This window comes from Strongylocentrotus purpuratus, unplaced genomic scaffold (genome assembly GCF_000002235.5).
Source record: "Strongylocentrotus purpuratus isolate Spur 01 unplaced genomic scaffold, Spur_5.0 spur5_scaffold_7, whole genome shotgun sequence".
Taxonomy (NCBI): Eukaryota; Metazoa; Echinodermata; class Echinoidea; order Camarodonta; family Strongylocentrotidae; genus Strongylocentrotus; species Strongylocentrotus purpuratus.
The window spans coordinates 3,040,702-3,059,652 of record NW_022145613.1 but is presented as its reverse complement, the minus strand read 5'-3'; the positions used below and the strand labels follow the sequence as shown (position 1 = coordinate 3,059,652).

The following is an 18,951-nucleotide window of genomic DNA, read 5'->3' as shown; positions in this document are numbered from 1 at the left end:
CGCCCCCACTAAGCAAAGAGGAAAAAAGGAGTGCACGATGATTCGTTTTACCGAATAGTTTTTCACAAAGAAACACAGTGAATTGATGACGTTGTTTACAGTCCAAATCTAGGCCGAATATCTCCCTTATGTGAGTAACTAGTGTTATGAATAACTGTTTCCATCAAGGAGGTATTCAGTTTAATTGTTGATCAATAAATATTCGTTGCTACTATTCAAGGAAAGGAGCCCCGGAAAGGAGCCTAAGATTGCAAATAGACAGTGTTTGCCTACAATCAATATCCAAGCTGTAAATGAAACTCAATTTCATTTGGACAAACTTACAATTTTACAGAATATTTTTCATTTCGTATACTTTTCTGTAGTAGTGATTTGTCACCCTCGTACAAATATCCTGTGCCATACACCGCTCCCATTGTATTTCCGCTCTAATAAACTGCCGTAGGCTATTTATAAAGAGAATAATATTATGAAGAAAAATTAATCCACGTTATACTGCGTCGCCAATTTTATGTTTTATGATTTTGTTTTTGACATGTATTAGTGAAGGAAAGTAGACCTGTGCTCGGTCAGTCACGAAGAGGGATCATCATAATCATTGTACGTCAGATCTGACATCAATAAATATCATCAACAGGCCTGAAGTTTTCAGTGCTTAATTTCCGCCCTTTTATCTTATATAGTTCCATTTATATTTTTTTTTTAGTCCACCGATGAGATTCCCGGGGAAAAATATGCTGGCATGAAAATATTATTTTGAATGTAATGGCGGGGGATTCATATTCTATCATAAAAAGGTAAATATATATGACATATATTTTAATAGAAAATGGGCTTGAAATCCCTGTCCATCTGATTGGCGCGCTGCTTGGTACTTGAGGTTGAAAAAACGATCACGACAAGCAGCTTTTGAAAATAATGATCTCCATGACCTCATATACCATCCATAACGCTGACGTTTGATTTTTCCAATAATCCTTTACGGGTGTGTGTAGAGGGCCTGCCCCCTAACTCCCAAAACAGGTAAAAAAAAATCAAAATAATGTCGTAAATTTTATCTTTTTTAAACAAAAAACTAAAGCGCCCCCCCCCCCTGGCAAAAAAATAAATCAAAAAATGTTCGCCCCCAAAAAATGAATCTCTACCCCCCTCCCCCCCCCCCCGGTAATTCACCGGCTGGTTTATTCGCCGCTAGATATTTTCTCAAAAATTGGATTCACCAAAAAGAAAGGTGCTCTATCACATTCTATCATAAAAAAGGCAGATATAATATATGAAAAAGGATTATCTTTCGGGGAATTGGAAACAAAATGACACTGTATCCGCTCATGGGGTTGGAGAGTCCATTTCTCTTATACTTTATACTGTTAAAAAAGTACCTCGAGGAGTATGACAATGTTATATATAGGCCTACTTTTATATTATACCCAATTAAGTAGAGCAGTTTATTTTTAAAACGTCCTTTCTATAATGGAATTGAGAAACATGTACACGTTTACAAAGAGTAGGGCGGGGAGTTATTTTTTCGTAACCATTACCTTAAAAAACAAAAATTTAAAACCTTTAGCCTAAAGGTACGTTCGTAATTCTTACAAGCTCTATTTTCAGACATAAAAAAATGACACGTTACTGAAAAGTCGAAAGGGGCATTTAATAGAAAATATATAAGATGAAAATGGGCTTGAAATCCTTGTCCATCTGATTGCCGCGCTGCTTGGTACTGGAGGTTGAAGAAACCTTTTCTGATAGCGACAAGCGGCTTTTGAAAATAATGATCTTCATGACCTCATATACCTCTCACTATTTACGTTGTCGTTGACGGTTGCATTTTAAAAATGTGACCTTAACGGTTGTGTACTTCTGTAGAGGGTTTTCCCCTGCTCTGAGTTAAAATGTAAAACGTCAGATACTGCCTGCATAATAATTAATCACTCAAAGACACATGAAAGCTATATGGGAGGGGAGTTCTTATATTCCCAGAAAAGTAACTTCATATAATATATACAGCCGTAACAGGATCATTTATTAAATTGGTGGGTGAATGTACGTTGGAAGGTCTTTCCTCGGTCCATTATGTTCTCATTAAACAGCTAAAAGCAGCTGCAAAGTTAGCATAGCTTAAATGCTTTTTCGAACGGTTTTTCGGTTTTCATGAATAAAATATGTTTAGGCCTAACTATATATACGAAGAGAAAAAATGATATGTCGATTTATGGTAGGCCTAATGTAATAACTACGGTAATGAACCCTTTGAGTGATTTACCTACGTCCCATTTGAAATTTATCCCATCCTCAGCTGATTGATAATAGTTTTCTCTCAGTTTATGATAAAGTTTTTAAAATAAAATATTACTTGTTTATATCGGGCGGGCCCCGTGCCGTGTATCATCAGTTCATGGCAGCCAAGATCGCTGATCACGCGCGCGCGCCGCGTGGGCGGACCGGACGTGCGGATAATATGTGTTTACCTTATTTCGACAGCACTGTCGCGTGAAGTTTGATTGCCAACTTTGTGGAAACTTTGCTAAAAGTTATTATTTCGATTGTTTGATCGTAATATGCGAGTTTATTGTATGCTGGTGCGGTTCAACGAGGAAAGTTTGGTAAGTGGTTTTTGACCTACTTCATATGACTGTCATTAGTTTAGTGTTTCCATGAAAATTCATTCGATTTAGCCATTTATTCAGGCTGTCTCGTGACCATGTCCGGGAATGTGGTTGAATCTTCCCCCGAGCTTCCCGCGGTATATGTGTGTAGGTCACCGTGTGTCTTGAGCTGCAAACATTCTTACGCTTGTGAATGGACAATGGCCATGGAGCCCCTTGGAGAGACGGATTGTTACTTGTTTGCATAGACAGAAATAACCGTCTGGTATGGGGAATTCATTAATAAAACAGAAATTTTTCAAGGGGATTAACTTTTTACCAGAATACGTTGAAAAGTTTTCCCTTGATGTTTTTAAAGTTAAGACTTTATCAAAGACAAGTGATAGTAATGGCGATGATTGATGATGGCAATGACGATGATTGATGATGATCAGGAGTAGAAAGGGGAGGGGGGGGGGGGGGGGGGGTGAGGATCGGAGGAGATTTTAGGTGAATTATCAAGTTATTTATTCTGTAATATTATTATTAATATTTTTAAATGCATTCAAATTTTTCTCAGTGTGACTGTGACACTGAGAGAAATTGAAGTCATTTCGAGGTCTATGACAGATTTTTAGACGACAAGAAAATCTGACCTGTCACAGCCAGGCACCACAGTATTAGTCTTCTAGTGGTGGGCCAATTGCTAATTTAGCAGACACTGGCATCTTGAAACTGGGGTCTAGTTTGATAGATCTGCTTGTACTTAACACATGTTTTCTAGGTATTGAGATAGTTTTGAATGATTTTTCCAAAACAGATTTATATACATTTAATTGTACTTCAGGTATTGTACATATATGTTAGAGCCATAGACCCTTAGGAATTTAACAAAATCAGTCCTGATCTACATGTATAATGTATCCCTCTTTCTCCCTTTTTAATAATAATAATAAAGCAGCTTTTGAAGTTTTAATAAACCAAACTACAGTACATTATAGATATATACCTGTATATACATGTATCTATAAACTTTATAAACATCATTAAGAACATACAGGTGTATCAATATCAAAGCAGAATTTGTAATACATCTCCATTCATTTGTACTGAAGAGAATAATAATGAAGGTGATTAAATTACTAAGATACAAGTGTTTGATTTCATGACCTGTCTCCTGATTTTTGACCTTGATATTATTGACTAAATGTATATACTTTTAATATAATGTATGCCTGGGGTGAACATGGGGGAGAAAGAGAAGGGAAGTGTGTGTGCTGGTGCAGGTAATTAGTTGTATGAAGATAAAGAGAAACATTATCACTATCTTGTATAGTGGATGCTGTATCCATATCCTCAAACAGACCCAACTGAATGGTATCATGAATATCTGCAATCCTACTACCTATTCTCGAAATACACCGGAAATGAGATGAATTAGCTAAATACATGTGTAAGATATATTTTCTGTTGTTGTTGCTGGATAGATTACAATTTTGTCCGGTTTAGAATTGTCTCGTAGATGAATAGGAAATCCCTTGCGGCATATCAAGTGCACTGCTTACTCATGATACATTGGAAACTGCACTCTCAAGCTCCTCACTTCCTTCCTAGTTTGTTTGTCCGTACTTAAAGGGAATGCAGAACTGAATTACATGTACATGTACATCTAAGAGGAAACACATTGTTGCACACATTTAATACTTCCATTTATATGTATTTCATCTTTAAGTATTTATTGCAAACCTGTGGTGGGAAGGATTGTCCAATAAACATCTTAATTTCAAGTGCTCTGAGAAACGATATGAGAAACGATACAGCTGCAAGATTTCCTTAGTTTCAGGATGTAAATTATTTTTGACCTCTCATTTGTTTAATTATCCACTTACTGAAACAAAAGTCTAAAGACATTATCTTGTAATTTCGAAACAACATGTAGAATTAAATGATTCTAAGGGAATGCAGAACTGAATTAAGTGGAAACATTGTTGCACACGTTACTTTCATTTCAATTTTAAGAACTTCTTGCAAACCTGTGATCACTTACTGAAAGAAAAGACAATATTATCTTGTAATTTCGAAACAACATGTAGAATTAAATTTTTCTTACACAGAACATTTTTGAGCTTACCAAAAGACAAAGCTATGCATAGGTTCAAGAGTTTTAACCTTGTTTAAAAATTGTCCCAGCAATCATCTAGTACTACAATTCTGATATCTTGAAAAATGCTTCTCTGTGAAAGACTTTCTACCCATAACTTTACATGTTTAGTGTACACCCACAAATAAACATGATTCTAATATAATCCTGAGGCTAGGGAAATACATGTGTATACAGAAAGAAAAATCTAGAAAAAATAATATTAACAGGAGAGATTGCTGGAAAGAGAAGCAGGGGAAGGCAACGCCTCATGTACATGTTTTTGCAAATCTGAACAAATAGGCAACCATAAAGGAAATAGCAATACCAGCCTTTTAAGAATAGCAGATAATACTGTAGATATAAATGAATGGCTGTGACTGCCGATGTCTGACTTGTTACGGTACGTGATGATGATGATGACCGTTTTATTGTACCTTTTGGTGTCTAGGAAATCGGTGTGAAGCGTCCATTTGAATGGATCTCGAATCACTAGAAAGAATTATGGCACATAATTTGTATAAACTGTGTAAAATTCAATTTTAGATAATACAGAACAATATTATACGAAGATATGATCAACAATATGAATTTGTGTTAACATGATCAGCTGTAGAACTACATGAAAAACTTGTTGTATTTTAACTAGGGCTGCGAGGAGTAGTTGAATGCTCGAGTACCCGCACTGTTGACACCTACTCGTACTCGAATATTCAGCCGCCCCCCCCCCCCCCAAAAAAAAAAAAAAAAAAAAAAATGTTTCCCAGCTCAGTCACTGTCAAACTCACCACTCAGAAACTGGGACCAAATGTCTGGATTTCTGTTTAGACTCGGAGGAAAACGGATTATTCTGCCATCTTTGATTTTTAAAACAGCATTGTTTACTGTTATTAGTATTAATAAATCGGCACCTTCAACTGCAACTCATTAAAATTGCATGAGTTTTCGGAGACGGACCTGGGATACAGCTCCCGTGGTATGGTGGGGGCAAAAAAATAAAAAATAAAAAACAATAAAAAAAACATGGCGTCCGAATATTCGAGTATTCGTTTGTAAGCCTGGAAGTGTACTCGGGTACCTCATTACACGGTTGTGCACAGCCTTAATTTAAACTCATATGGGCATATGGCAACTTGCAGTACATGTCTGTAGCAGATTTAAATAGTTATGCTTGCAGAATAGTTGTTCATTCTATACCAAATAATGGCGGGGAAAAGGTAGCATCAAATACAGTAACATAAACTGTATGCAGCTGGAGCCTGTAATGTTATACTGTAAAAAGATTGTTTCGTTTTTCCATAATGTACATTGTATGTATGCAATACATAAATGTGTACTTTAAAAAGCATTCACCTACTGTACACGTATAACTTCCTGATTGAGATATGATCTGATATTCATACCTGCATATACCATGACGGTTGGTTTCTAATGGGCTTTTATACCTATTCCTGAATCCTGTTTCTTAACTACATGTACATGTACATGTACATACAACTCGGTTGTACAATATAATTATTCAAGGAGAATGAAACCCAACAAACAATAGCTGATAATCTTATTCAAAATTGTCAAGTCAGTTGAAAATAACTTGAAATAAGTTCTTTTTTGTTATTTAAAATGGTGATGTTAGAGAATTATAATTTGTAAGATACCCACTGGACTGTAGTCAATGGGTGAATCTAAACTTTTGTCCTCCATTTGAAAGAGAATTAGGTTAACAACAAATATAGAATGTATGGCAATTATTGAAAAATAATAAAATCCAAGACTTTGTTTGATTCAGGTTGTAGAACTGTAAAGTAGAAGGTGCCACAAAGGAAGTGACCTTTATTTATTGGTTGACCTAGATGGTAAAATTTTGAAAGCTTAATGTATATACCAGGACCAATGTTTTTACTTGTATAAAGAAATAGTTTTGGTCCTGCAAGAACAAGCCAAAATCATTTTCAGGGGCGGATCCATGGGGGGGGGGGGGGGGGGGGGGGGTCACACGTTCCCACATTTTACCTTCCAAAAAAAAAGGGAAAAAAGCTAAGAAATATTTACATAAATGTTCAGTTTACACATTCAGAAATGTCTCTGAATGTACCATAGAGCATCTTAAAGTTCAAATGGGATGCCACGCTGTCAAGGCTTGGTGCTTTGCGCTCGCAATTTCATAAATTTAAGCCCCCCCCCCCCCCTCTTTGGAAAAATCCCAGATCCGTCCCTGAAGTTCATTTCTCAGATAGGAAATGTGTTAAAGATCTTACTTTTGTACTGATGTGGTAACATGTTGTATAAAGTCTTAGATAATGTCCAGGTTGGAGTAGGATTAGTCTCTAAAGCTCACCTACACTGTACATGTACAATTGTAAAATGGGTTGTAATTTTGCTGTTTACATGTAAAGACAGTTCCCTGTTGACTGCCGATTATCATCAAAGTCCTGACAAATCACACAGTCAGTGCTCAGCAAGTGTTGCACTATCATGATATGCTCCTTCACATTCTTTCTTTTGAATCCAGCAAGTGAGCTATGACAATAAAACAAGAAAAAATGAAAAAAAAGAAGATGATTCAAATTGCCTTATCTTTGAAATACTTGTAAAAAATGACAACAAGAACTATTACAATAAAAGTAACCACGGCAATAGCAACAACAATAAAAGTACTGTTCATTGGCTTTATAGAATAGGTTTTTTCCAGTGTTGTTGACACCCAACATTGTTCAGCTATCAAACTGCATTAAAAGAGCCATGTGACATTGAATTGACAACTAAACCCATTCCCATTTTTTTCTCTCCAATTAATCGACCAAGAAAAGGGCTCTCAGAATTCCTGAAACTCATTAAATTGAAGTGAAAGCCTTCATGTATGGATAAGTACATGTGCGGTTCTCCTGCCATAAGAAATGAATTACTGATTAAGTGAGCTTTCAGAAAAAATTAGCTACTAATCGAGTGCTAATTGAGCTCTAAATACATTGTTACAATGTAGCTTTCAGAGTATTCCCGTGGGACTTCATCTCGTTGAGCTAAATGTAATTGGCTATTATCTGTGATCCGCAAATTACTTTCATCACTTGATGGTTTGATAAACAGGTAATGTATGGAGTACATTTTAGATTTCAGGTTTTGTGCTGTTTTTCTGGATCTCTTGTCACAATACCAGAAGAAAACAAAGTCCATTTATTCACTGATTTTGCTAGAACAAATAGAATACAGATTATCTTATGCAATTCAGAAGGAGGCAGCAAAAGAAATAATTACATGTACATTGTGTATACATACAGTATGTAGCAGTTCAATTCCATCTGAACAACAAGTTTTGTTAAATAAAGCTGAATTAGTGCCCTAGGTGAAAGACATTTTGCATAGCTTCTCTTTGCTCAGCCATGCACATGCAAACAATCAAGAGCTCACCGTTATTATAATATCAGGAATGTTCAAAACAATGGATGATGACCCAGAATTCTGGTTCCATTCCAATAATCCTACTTGAGACAGCCTTGACAAGAACATTAACCCTGGCATCAAGTTCTACACTGTAATGAAAACAAATGTGAAATGAATTTGGGCCAAATTGATGAAATTTGATAAAATGTATTAATTTTTAAGTTGATATGAATCAAACACAAATTGGCAACAATGTGATTTCTCTTGCAAGCAGCTCTCCTTCTGTTATCTTCCAAATTTAAACCAATTTCCAACTATTTGTTCATACTGTACATGTGTCCTAATATTGGACATTAACCTAGAAGGATACGTATTTTCAATACTGTTTGATATAAACCAATATAATACTAGAGAGCTGATAGCAAGGGAAACCAATTTTGCAACTTTTTATGATCATAACTTTTGAAATGCATAAATTCTTCAGCTTGTATCACAATATCAGATTCCCCCTATGACTATTGATCACTGCTTTATTTGAGTCACTTTCCTGCTTTCATTAAAGGTGATACAAAGTTTTGGTAAATTTTGAAAATTGGCTGGATAGTGATTCTTTATAATCTTGATAATTCTGGATGCCCCTATGGATGTAGGCCTATTATAAGCACTAAAAAATTTTGCCCCTAAAACACTTCTGCTTTCGAGAAAAATTGAATATATAAATTTACCTGTGCTCCCGGTAAATTTTGATGAATTTCAAATAGCGCCTACGACCATACGATGGTAGCTGCGACCATGAAATCTCAGAATATGTAGTTGTGATATATATATTTCAAAAGGTAATAGCAAATCGGTCGATTTTATAGAAAGAACATTGTTTTATAGGTAAATTAATATATTGACCTTGAGAGGGGGCTATACAACATAAATAGTTTATTATTTACAATTTCATCACTTTAGACTCGATTTCAACCGCGACACCGATCACTGAATATTGTAGGATCGCCTATGCTTCCAATACATGTATGTTCATTTGAACCAAATTCATGACCCCATACCAAAACTTTGTATTACCTTTAAAATCCATTCAATACCTGAGCAAAGTAAGCAGTTCAGGGCAAATAAAGTTGATGCAACCTTACTGAACCCTTGGACCCATGGTCAGTTTGAACCTTAACAATACAGGTGTGTATACAAATAGAAATGAAGGCAAATGAACAATGTGTAAGAATGACCACTATGGTTTGTCCACAAAATTGTAGAAATATGTTAGGAATGCTAAAAAGTACATTAGAGTGCAATATGCATAGGAGCTAGCTCACCTGACGGCTCAAGCATGACACTTGGCACCAAAAGACAATGAAAGGTTTTTTTTAAATGGAAGATGGGGCCCCCGAGGCTATTCCTTTGTTGTCCTGGGGAAGATCCACACCCAATCAAAGTCCGCTTCTGTTCAATTTATCTCCCTTTTTTATTTTTTTCCCTTTCTAGCCAAATAGTGGTTTGTAAATTTTGTTTATTAGTTGAGCATTCTTTTTTTTAAACTCCTTTTTTGCCTCTGAGTAAGTCACAGAATATATACATGTACATACATGAGTCTACAGTAGCTCATGCAGACATTATTGTAAACATTCAGTAGATCAACCCCCCCCCCCCCAAAAAAAAAAAAAAAAAAAAAAAAAAAATGGTGTCAATACTGATTGCATTCTGTATGAACAACAGTGCCGATACTTATCAAAACACATGTATACATGTAAATCACAAAACAGTTACCATGTACAATACATTTAAGCTCCATGATTAAAGCATGGACCATGATTAAAGCAAACTTCATGAATCATTAATGGCACTAAACTGAAATATATTGATGAGCTTGTACATGTACAGTGTAGGACTATCATGTTTTAATATTTTGTTATTAAGGATACATGTATATCAGAAAGCGAGCAAAGTTTTTGAAAGGGTAGAACTGTTAACTCTCCAAATTTAGTCTGCTTGTGATCAATAGTGTACAAACAAAGTATACATGTTCTAGAACAGAGATAAAAACATCTGCATGATAAAGAATGTCATTTTTAGGTAGTCCCTGTGCTTAATGATGTGTATTATGGGTGTTATTTGGACACCCACTCAAGAACGTGTTAGGACTTTATGACCTACAGTAGTGCAAATAAATATGAGGTGATCACTAAGCAATACATTGCTGTAGTCAGTCAGTAGATGTCTGGGTTTAAATGTACAGATAGTAGATAATGATAACATAATTATTTACATGTACATGTACGTGAGGAACTGATGTTTTGTAAACTGTATTTGGTTTTCTGCAATGATGATAAATAATCATTTGAACAATGATTTACATTGAATATACATGTATGGCAATTTTTAATTCTTACATGTATGTCCATATCTCCTTTAAACAAAATAGTATTTTAGCATTTTAGTGCTCAAACATTCTTAGTCTTAGACATAAAGTTGATATTATAATTAATTAAAAAAGGGGAAATTATGTGTTGTAGACTTTGAGGGTTTTCTTCTGTCTCATATTGTATCATTCATGTAATTTGAATGATGATTTAAGAAGGATTTTTGGCAAGGTATATTCTTTGATTTGCACAGCTGTTTTTAAGAGATTTTCAGAGCCAGAGAAACATCTGCTCTTGTGTGAAGTTCAATTGGTTTGACTTGAAGGGAGGTATACAGTATACACAGCATAGTGATGAAATTAAAACAAAATTGAAGCTCAGATTTGACTTTTCAAGCAATGTATTAATATCACTATGGTAATCTTTATGAATATTATATTTTTTTATGAGTATTTAGTATTTACTCAGTTGGGCGATGTCAGCAATTTTTGGATGAATGATTTCTGCCTAAACAAGAATTCCATGCCCAGAGAGTTGTCTGCTAGCTGCAGCATGGACTCCAATGGTGGAACTTATTAGACAGATTTTTCAACAATGACATGGAGTTATTTAAGATGCCTTAAAGGTAATACAAAATTTGGTATGGGGTTATGAATTTGGTTCAAATGAACATATTGGAAGCATATGTGATCCTACAATATTCAGTGATCGTTGTCGCGGTTGAAATCGAGTCTAAAGTTATGAAATTGTAAATAATAAACTCTTTATGTTGTATAGCTCCCTCTAAAGGTCAAGATGTTAATTAAGCTATAAAACAATGTTTCTTGACAAAAATCGACGAATTAGCTATATACAAAATTATATATCACAACTACATATTCTCAGATTTTCATGGTCACAGCTACAGGTGTACCATTGTACGGCCGTAGGCGCTTATTGAAATTTATCAAAATTTACCGGGAGCACCGGTAAAATTTTATATTAAATTTTTCTCGAAAGCAGAAGTGTTTTAGGGGCTAAATTTTCTTGTGCTTATGATACATCCACATGGGCATCCAAATATATCAAAATTGTTCAGAATCACTATCCACCCAATTTTCAAAATTTACCAAAACTTTGTATTACCTTTAAAACTAATAAAAGGTTCAAGTTAAGCCAAATCATCATTTAGACATCGGCACATGAAACCTGCAGATCATTTCTTCATCTAGCAATTAAATTTCCAATGCCCATTATAGTGTACAGCCTACGATTGTGTTATAATTCACAGTCATGATCCTTACAAATTATATGACTACATGTAAAGTATTTTGTAATTGTAATGAGTTTAATCATTGAGTTCATATTTCCATTAAATTGACTTAAATAATTCACTCCTGTCTAAACTTTCATGGAGGCTTACTAGTCTATTGATAAAAATTCTGTTGGATACTTTTGGAACCTTTTTATTTACTAGTCTACTCAAGATTATATGCATGAACAGTAAGAACAATTCTACCAAGGCCATTAGCAAAGGTTTGTGATTGTTATTTGGTTATTGGATTAAGCTACTCCCTGTGATCAGTCAGATTTAAAGGTAAAGACCAGTATTGGAAACGCCCCAATTTCAAAAAATGAAATGGAAGCTCTCATTACCAATCATGTGAAATAATATGTTTTGACTAATACATGATGATACATAATTTGCCGGGAAACTGCCTACTAATTCATATATTTGGTAAATTTGTTTCTCTCATGGTCTGTGAGAGATATAGGGTAGTCCCATATACATCTTTCTGTGTATAGTGCTTGTAACTTTACGAAGAATGGGTCAAATTTCTTATCATTTTGATGATTCCAGAACCTTGCAGATGCTAGATGCTAGATGATCAACCTTTTCTGATTGATTCCACAACGTTTCTTTCACAATGCAATCGCATGACCATAACTGGTCTTTACCTTTAACAGTTACTTTATAAGCAATATGGACCTTACTTGTGGAACCATGGTATACATGTACAATGTAGGAGTCTGAACTGCAATTTGCATTATTCCAAGCATGTTTAACCCTTTTTTTTCTGATGATATGATATTCCAGCCTTTAATTGACTAATTACCTTATCAATCAATATTTCAAATACTGGTAGACTGTGATTTATGGTCTGACAATGTCTTTTAGGCCAAAGCTAGTTTTGTCCTTCATTTTGACTAAGCTGATGTACATGAAAGGTATACAAACATGCTCATGATTGGACAATGGAGTTCTACAGTGTCATTCTACAATCTTAACATTCTTAATACCTGTGAAAAGCAGTGGTTAGAAGGATTCAACCTTAAAGCCCTAATCTTGTTTTTGTTTGTCTGCTCATCATAATTGTTGTCCAGAGGGAAACCTTACAGCAAAGGGCTACAGACATGGATGGACAATCTTGCTGTCACCAGGACCATTCACACATAAACAGAAGAAATAGGATTTGATTCAGTTTTGTTCATGTACATGTGTTTACTAACAGGGCCCCATAACATTATTTTTGTATCTCATTTCTATTAGGGTTCATTGATAAAAAGCACACTGCAATTAATCAATTGCCTATCAATTAAAGAACAGTGCACTGCAAACATGCTTGATAAGCATTGAAAGGGTGATCAGAATTGATTTTCAAATCTCACTTATCGCTTGTGTATTAACTACATTTTTTATACATAGGTTTCAAGTATAGACTCGAGTGAACTTCCAAGTCATTTGATTCATGATGATAATTTACAAGTAACAGCATAGACACCGTCTCAGTACAGGTGTAGGGCTCTTGTTTCCAAGCTTCATGAAGATTCAGGCTGTTGATTGAGAGTTTGGACAAACTACTCAAAAGTGCATTTTGAATTTCAATTTTAAACTCATTGTAAAATTCTTTCCTTAATGTGAATTTAAATTGCATATCAAGGAGTGTTCAGTATATTACATGAAACCTTTCTGTGATATAACTGACATGCGATACACACTTGCTGGCTCACTATCTAATTTCTTTTGAGCCAGCCACTTCAGTCGGGAGCATAGAAACATCTGTTGAGTCATTCCAAAGTTCCCCAAGATCTACATTGTAACGTTTCCAGTTGCTTTTGTATTTTTAGAGTTTATGCAAAACCTGAGGTTCCTGAACTCTGAGGCTTCTTCGTGTAGGAAAACTCAACGGAAAGCTTAACGGGGCTACAATCTATGATATGAAGAATGTAGAGTAAGAACTACTCATAAGGTGAATCTCCATTAGCCTGAACAAGCTTGAGCTCAAGATACCTGTATTAAACTGATCAGCACTTTTCAAGAAAAAAGTAAAGAGTGTGAAATTCCCTGTTTCCATTATGCATATGCCCCACTCAAAAATGTGCACGCTCTTGCAGAAAGCTCTTGTAAAACAGTTTGAAAGTCTGAGTGCATCTTCACCAACAAATCTGCGCATTATTTGGCCAAAGAGAACGTTCTACCATGAAGAAGCCCTACATTTTGATTGGGATTATAGCTTGAGCAACAGTGAAATTGTCTGCTACTCTGCTATTTGCTTCTTCAATGTGAATGATATTAAGCTAGTTTGTGTGCGGACTATTATCCCTTGATCAGAATTAGCAGGCCAGTTTGAGATCTTGGGCTAATGAGGACAGGCCTGAAGTAAATGGAGTGATGCCAACAATCGTAGATGCTTTGTGAGGTCTCTTCCGGGTGCTGACATACAGGCTTCCTGTGAACCCTGAGTCTACCTGCCCTGTTTCCACGGTTGCAGTTTGGATAGGGTCTGAACTGTTCCTATGAAATTCTTGTGGAAGTCTGAATTTTCTTTTTTTTGATTTTTGTTTTATTTTTGGAGTTTAAAAACAACTGTGGATGCAAGAGGTTCGGGGTCTCCAAGCAGGCTTATGGCTTAGTTATGGCTTACTTCTAGGATCCAGTGTTTCAGGAAGACCTGCATTTCTAGATGAACATATATAGTTCCATGTTCTTGACTTACATGTACAGTTTATGGAGCACTCCAAAGCAGGAAGCTGTCCTCTGTACCCATTTGTGAAAACGGGGTAGTTGTTTTGCATTCCAGTTTACAAGACAAGTTCAGGGTAAGAGCTACTGGAACAAAGTGCCCTTGTCTAGAATTTTCCAGGTACCTTGGCACACTTTCCTAACTTGTTACATGTGTGTATGCACAAATTGTTATAAATTGTTGGACATCTGTGTACATGTATATAGACTTCTATTGAATTCAAGGAATCTTCTGATCGTTCTACATTTTGTATATCTTGTGGGTTAGTCCTTTCTCCCTGTAATTTGTAGGAAGATAGTGGTGGACTGCTTTTGAAATTTTGTCTAAGTTCTAATAAAAGTAACCTTCTGATTCTTATCTATTAGTCAGCTGTCTGAAGAGGATACTTGTTGTTACACCGACTTCTTGGAAAACATATTCTATCAGTCTCTGGTGTCTGGCCAGAGTTTGACACCAGGATCCAGTCTCGCACAGACTATAAAAATTGTCCTACAAATACTCTCTGGATATGTATGTACATGTATGTATAGTAGTGCTGTAGTAAAACGTTTAACCGTCCGGTATCCGACCGCCCATGGCAGATTCCGTTTTCAATTGGACGGTTTTGTTCTCCCGTTTTTTTTTTTTTTTTTTTTTTTTTTAAATAATGTTTTTTTTTTTTAATTTTTTTTTTTTTAATTTAATTTTTTAAAGTTTCAATTTATGCCCCTCCACCTAGCACTATGCCTGGCAATGTCTCCCAGCTCAGTAATCGGTGTGATGACTTACCACTTAGAAACTAGAACAACACTCCAATTTGTCTGTCATCTTGGTTTGAAAGTAATCTTTGTAATAGATCTCAATATATATTCATCCAAGTTTAACACATGGTGTACCACAAGGTTCTATCCTAGGTCCTCTACTGTTTTTAATTTACTTTAATGATCTTACACATTATTCTAAAACGACATTGTTACTATTATTTGTGACTAGTTCACAAGCACAAATCGGCGCCTTCAGTTAAATCACCTTCCTGCTTTTTCACACGGCCAAAAAAAAAAAAAAAAAAAAAGATTTTTTTTTTTTTTTTTTTTTAATAATTTTTTTATTTATTTTTTTAAAATAAATCGTTTAACCGAAAACCGTCCGGTTTTGACGGGCGGTTAAACGGAATTGGAGATATCCGTGATGTTACAGCACTAATGTATAGCTAGTGTACTTTCAAGTCTTTTGACATTCAGTGATTTTCCTGTTAGCTGGGAACATGGTAGCTCTGTACAAAATAAAATTATTATGTGAAATACAAACAAGTACATGATGTAAATATCAAGACCAAGGGTCATTATAAAGGAGTAATTTCAAAGGAAATCATTAACTTTTTTTTTTACTTCACTCTACAGTATCTTGCTTCCCACTAATTTTAAAGAATCTATAAAAGACTTTAAAGCTTATCTGCTGTAGTTTACAAGAGGGATTATACTGCCCTGCAAGGTCACTGGACAGGTGGTTATCTCATCAACTCAGCTCTCAGTTAACATAAGAAAAAGAGAATCATGGGGGACCAATGGTCACCGATTAGGCATGGTTTGTTATATAGAGGGCGCAAGTAGCTACAAGTAGTGCAGTGGGCCTTTAAAATCTATACATTGAAAAGTTAAATCGGCCTATTGATTTTGAGTTTATGTTTTCTTCCTCAAAATAGGTGTTGCACTATCTTGCTCTGAAAAAGATTACAACACAAACGAGGGAGCTTTAATGGATGCACATGTAATTACCTACAGGTAGGCTTATGCCCTAAAAATACTCCATTGCAAACCTATTGTCCAGTTTTATAGTGTAATGCATAATGTCTTAATTAGATGATTACTCGTGTACGTGTCCATCCCTTCATCAGTCTAAACTAGAAGGTAATAAATACAGGCAGGATTTAATTAGAGCCATCTAATGTTCTCCATTAGTCCTAAGAGCAGCTAAGTAGTCCACCTTTCATCCATTCAATCCAACCTCCTCGCTGGCGCATTGTATAGTCCCAATTTAGTGTGTTTAGCTGTTGCCTAGCAACGCGGGAGAGTCATCCATCAGGAAGAGGCGGGAGATGCGGGGAGCATCAAGGAGAAATGGAGTTGAACAAGTTTTATTGTTTACTTGGTTGATGATGCGGATGGCTCGTTTAGATGCGAGAGCGGCATATAATTGGCTTCCTGTTTTTGGATGAAGAGGTACAAGGGAGAATCTGCAGGTGAAGGCTAGTGTTACTAACAACTCAAAGCGACTTGTAGGAAATGAGAAATGGAGCATTAATGATATCAAGGTGAAGCAACAACACATTCAAGAGTTCAGCCAAAGGCAAGGAAGATGCCTACATGTAGCTGTGTCAATGAATGTTACTGAATACGACTTAAAATGTATGAATCATTTTTACCATTCATAATCATGGAAAATCTTTGATATATGTGACCTTGTGTAAAGTTTATATACATCCGTCATTTGTAGTGAATCCTTGCAAGAGAGAACTATAAAACAACTGAACTTTTATTTAGATTATTGTAACAACTTCTTTTGTAAATATGAAATAATCCTTATTTATTTTGTTTTATGATCCTTGAGAACATCTCGAAGTTGGCCACCAACAAAGTTATTATTGCCCTGGCCTCACATACATTATAATTAACCTCTTAATGTTTTCTGGGAAGTCGGGAAGAAAGGAGGACTTTGGTTTCATTTCATGTGCAATTTTACTCCATACTCAATCAGACAAACGTAAATAATGTAGACTTCATTCTTGTGACTCAGGTTGAATATCGTACTCCGTTGGGATCTGTAGCAGTATGAATGCATTTCCGGGGCCTTGACATATATGGTAGGATAAGTTTACTGTGGTAGAGAAGAAAATCATTCGGCTTCAATTTTTGCAAATGCAGTCAGACATCTCCACACCTTCGGGAGAGGTAAATGATTCAAAGTTCCTGATCCTTCTACGAGATAATGTTACACATTCTACAACCTTGATAGCAACGCTTGCTCCTTGATCGTAGTAATGTACATTAGTATGTGCTCAAGCGACAGTTGGCCACTTTGCTTGCACTTGTTGGAAAATAAACCAGGAATTCACAGCCTATTCAAAATGGTTATTATTTCTTGATGGAAAGTTTATCCTGATATTAAGTTGGTTTTAATAGAAACAGAAAAATGAGAGAGGAACAGGTGAAAATTTGAGTAAAATTTGATTAGAAAATAATAAAGTTATGAAATTTTAATGGTGTGATCAATCAATTAAAAATTGGCAACTCTGTATTGTATCTTGCAAGATCCCCTCCCATTTGCTCTGTCCTATCAAAATTCAGATATTTATATTTTCCCTACAGAAAATGTTCAATCAAACATACATGTACCCCCAAAATATAATTATTGCAAATATATGTTTACATACACTTGTTTGAAACAAATCTATTTCGTCATCAATAACTACAAAAATGAAAGCTTGTGAAATTTTCTCTACATAGCAAATTGGAGAGGATTTAGCAAGATAAAATATATGAGACAATGTTGCCAGTTTGTGTTTTACTGATGACACCTTCAAACTTTCCAATTTTTAGTTGGTTATTGGTCAAACTTCACTAGATTGTTTCTCTTGCTTTTCTGCTTTGACTAAAACCAGATATTTATCAGGGTCGACTTAAAAAAAAGAAAACATTGTAAATATTGTTCTAATATCAAGGCGAAGTTAAATAAAGCAGGAAAACAACAACAAATTTCATGTTTTATGAAAAATCATTGATGGACCAAGTTAAATTTATGTGTAAGAGTAATCAATTAGCAACCCTGCAAGTAGCAACTTTTATACATGTATAAAAATATCACTCTTCTGTGGTGGTAGATAGAGGGGATGTGTAAAAACATGTGCATGGGCACAGGGTGGGGGGGGGGGGGGGGGGAAGAAAACAAATCAGAGAAAAATTGAAATTTGTATCATTCATGCACATAGGTAGTGTGTTTTAAGTTTATAGTTGTGTGTTCAGTTTGTTTAGAGTTTGTTGAGAGTCTGTGGCAGCCATTGGGAAAGGCTTTTGCACATATCTAGAAGAAGAAGCTCTCTCCTACATCAAAGCATAGAGTCGATGATACATAAACATGGTAGAATTCATTACCTAACTTAGGCACGTAATTCTGCGTCTCCAGTTTGCGTAATATGTTTGTCTAGTAGCTTTCATTCTAATTTGCATGATTCTGTGTTTGGCATGCAGACTCACTCCGGAGCAACATCTGCAACCCAACCCACGTGCCATGTAACTTGAAGAAGTCCTGCGGTGATTTCTTTCCTTCGTCATTCCAAGGAGTGTCAACAGAATCATCCTCTCAGTGACAGGCAATCGGGAGGATGAGCATATCGCTTACTCGGCAACTTGATTAGACCCAGAGCACCTAAAAGTCAACAAGCAGTTAACAACTAAACGTCCTGATTCTTGGTGACATGCTATCCCATCTAGTCTCAAATGTCAATA

General features: G+C 35.6%; 1 protein-coding gene across 2 annotated transcripts in view; it reads left to right on the top strand.

The window, feature by feature from the left end:
* Positions 1-2,457: 2,457 nt before the first annotated feature.
* The window catches only part of LOC575011, a 65,036-nt gene continuing 48,542 nt past the window's right edge, over positions 2,458-18,951 (top strand). For both annotated transcript variants that reach the window (XM_030974881.1, XM_030974880.1), the window contains exon 1: positions 2,458-2,603. The gene's annotated coding sequence lies outside the window, so the exon portion shown is untranslated. The remainder of the gene's footprint in view (positions 2,604-18,951) is intronic.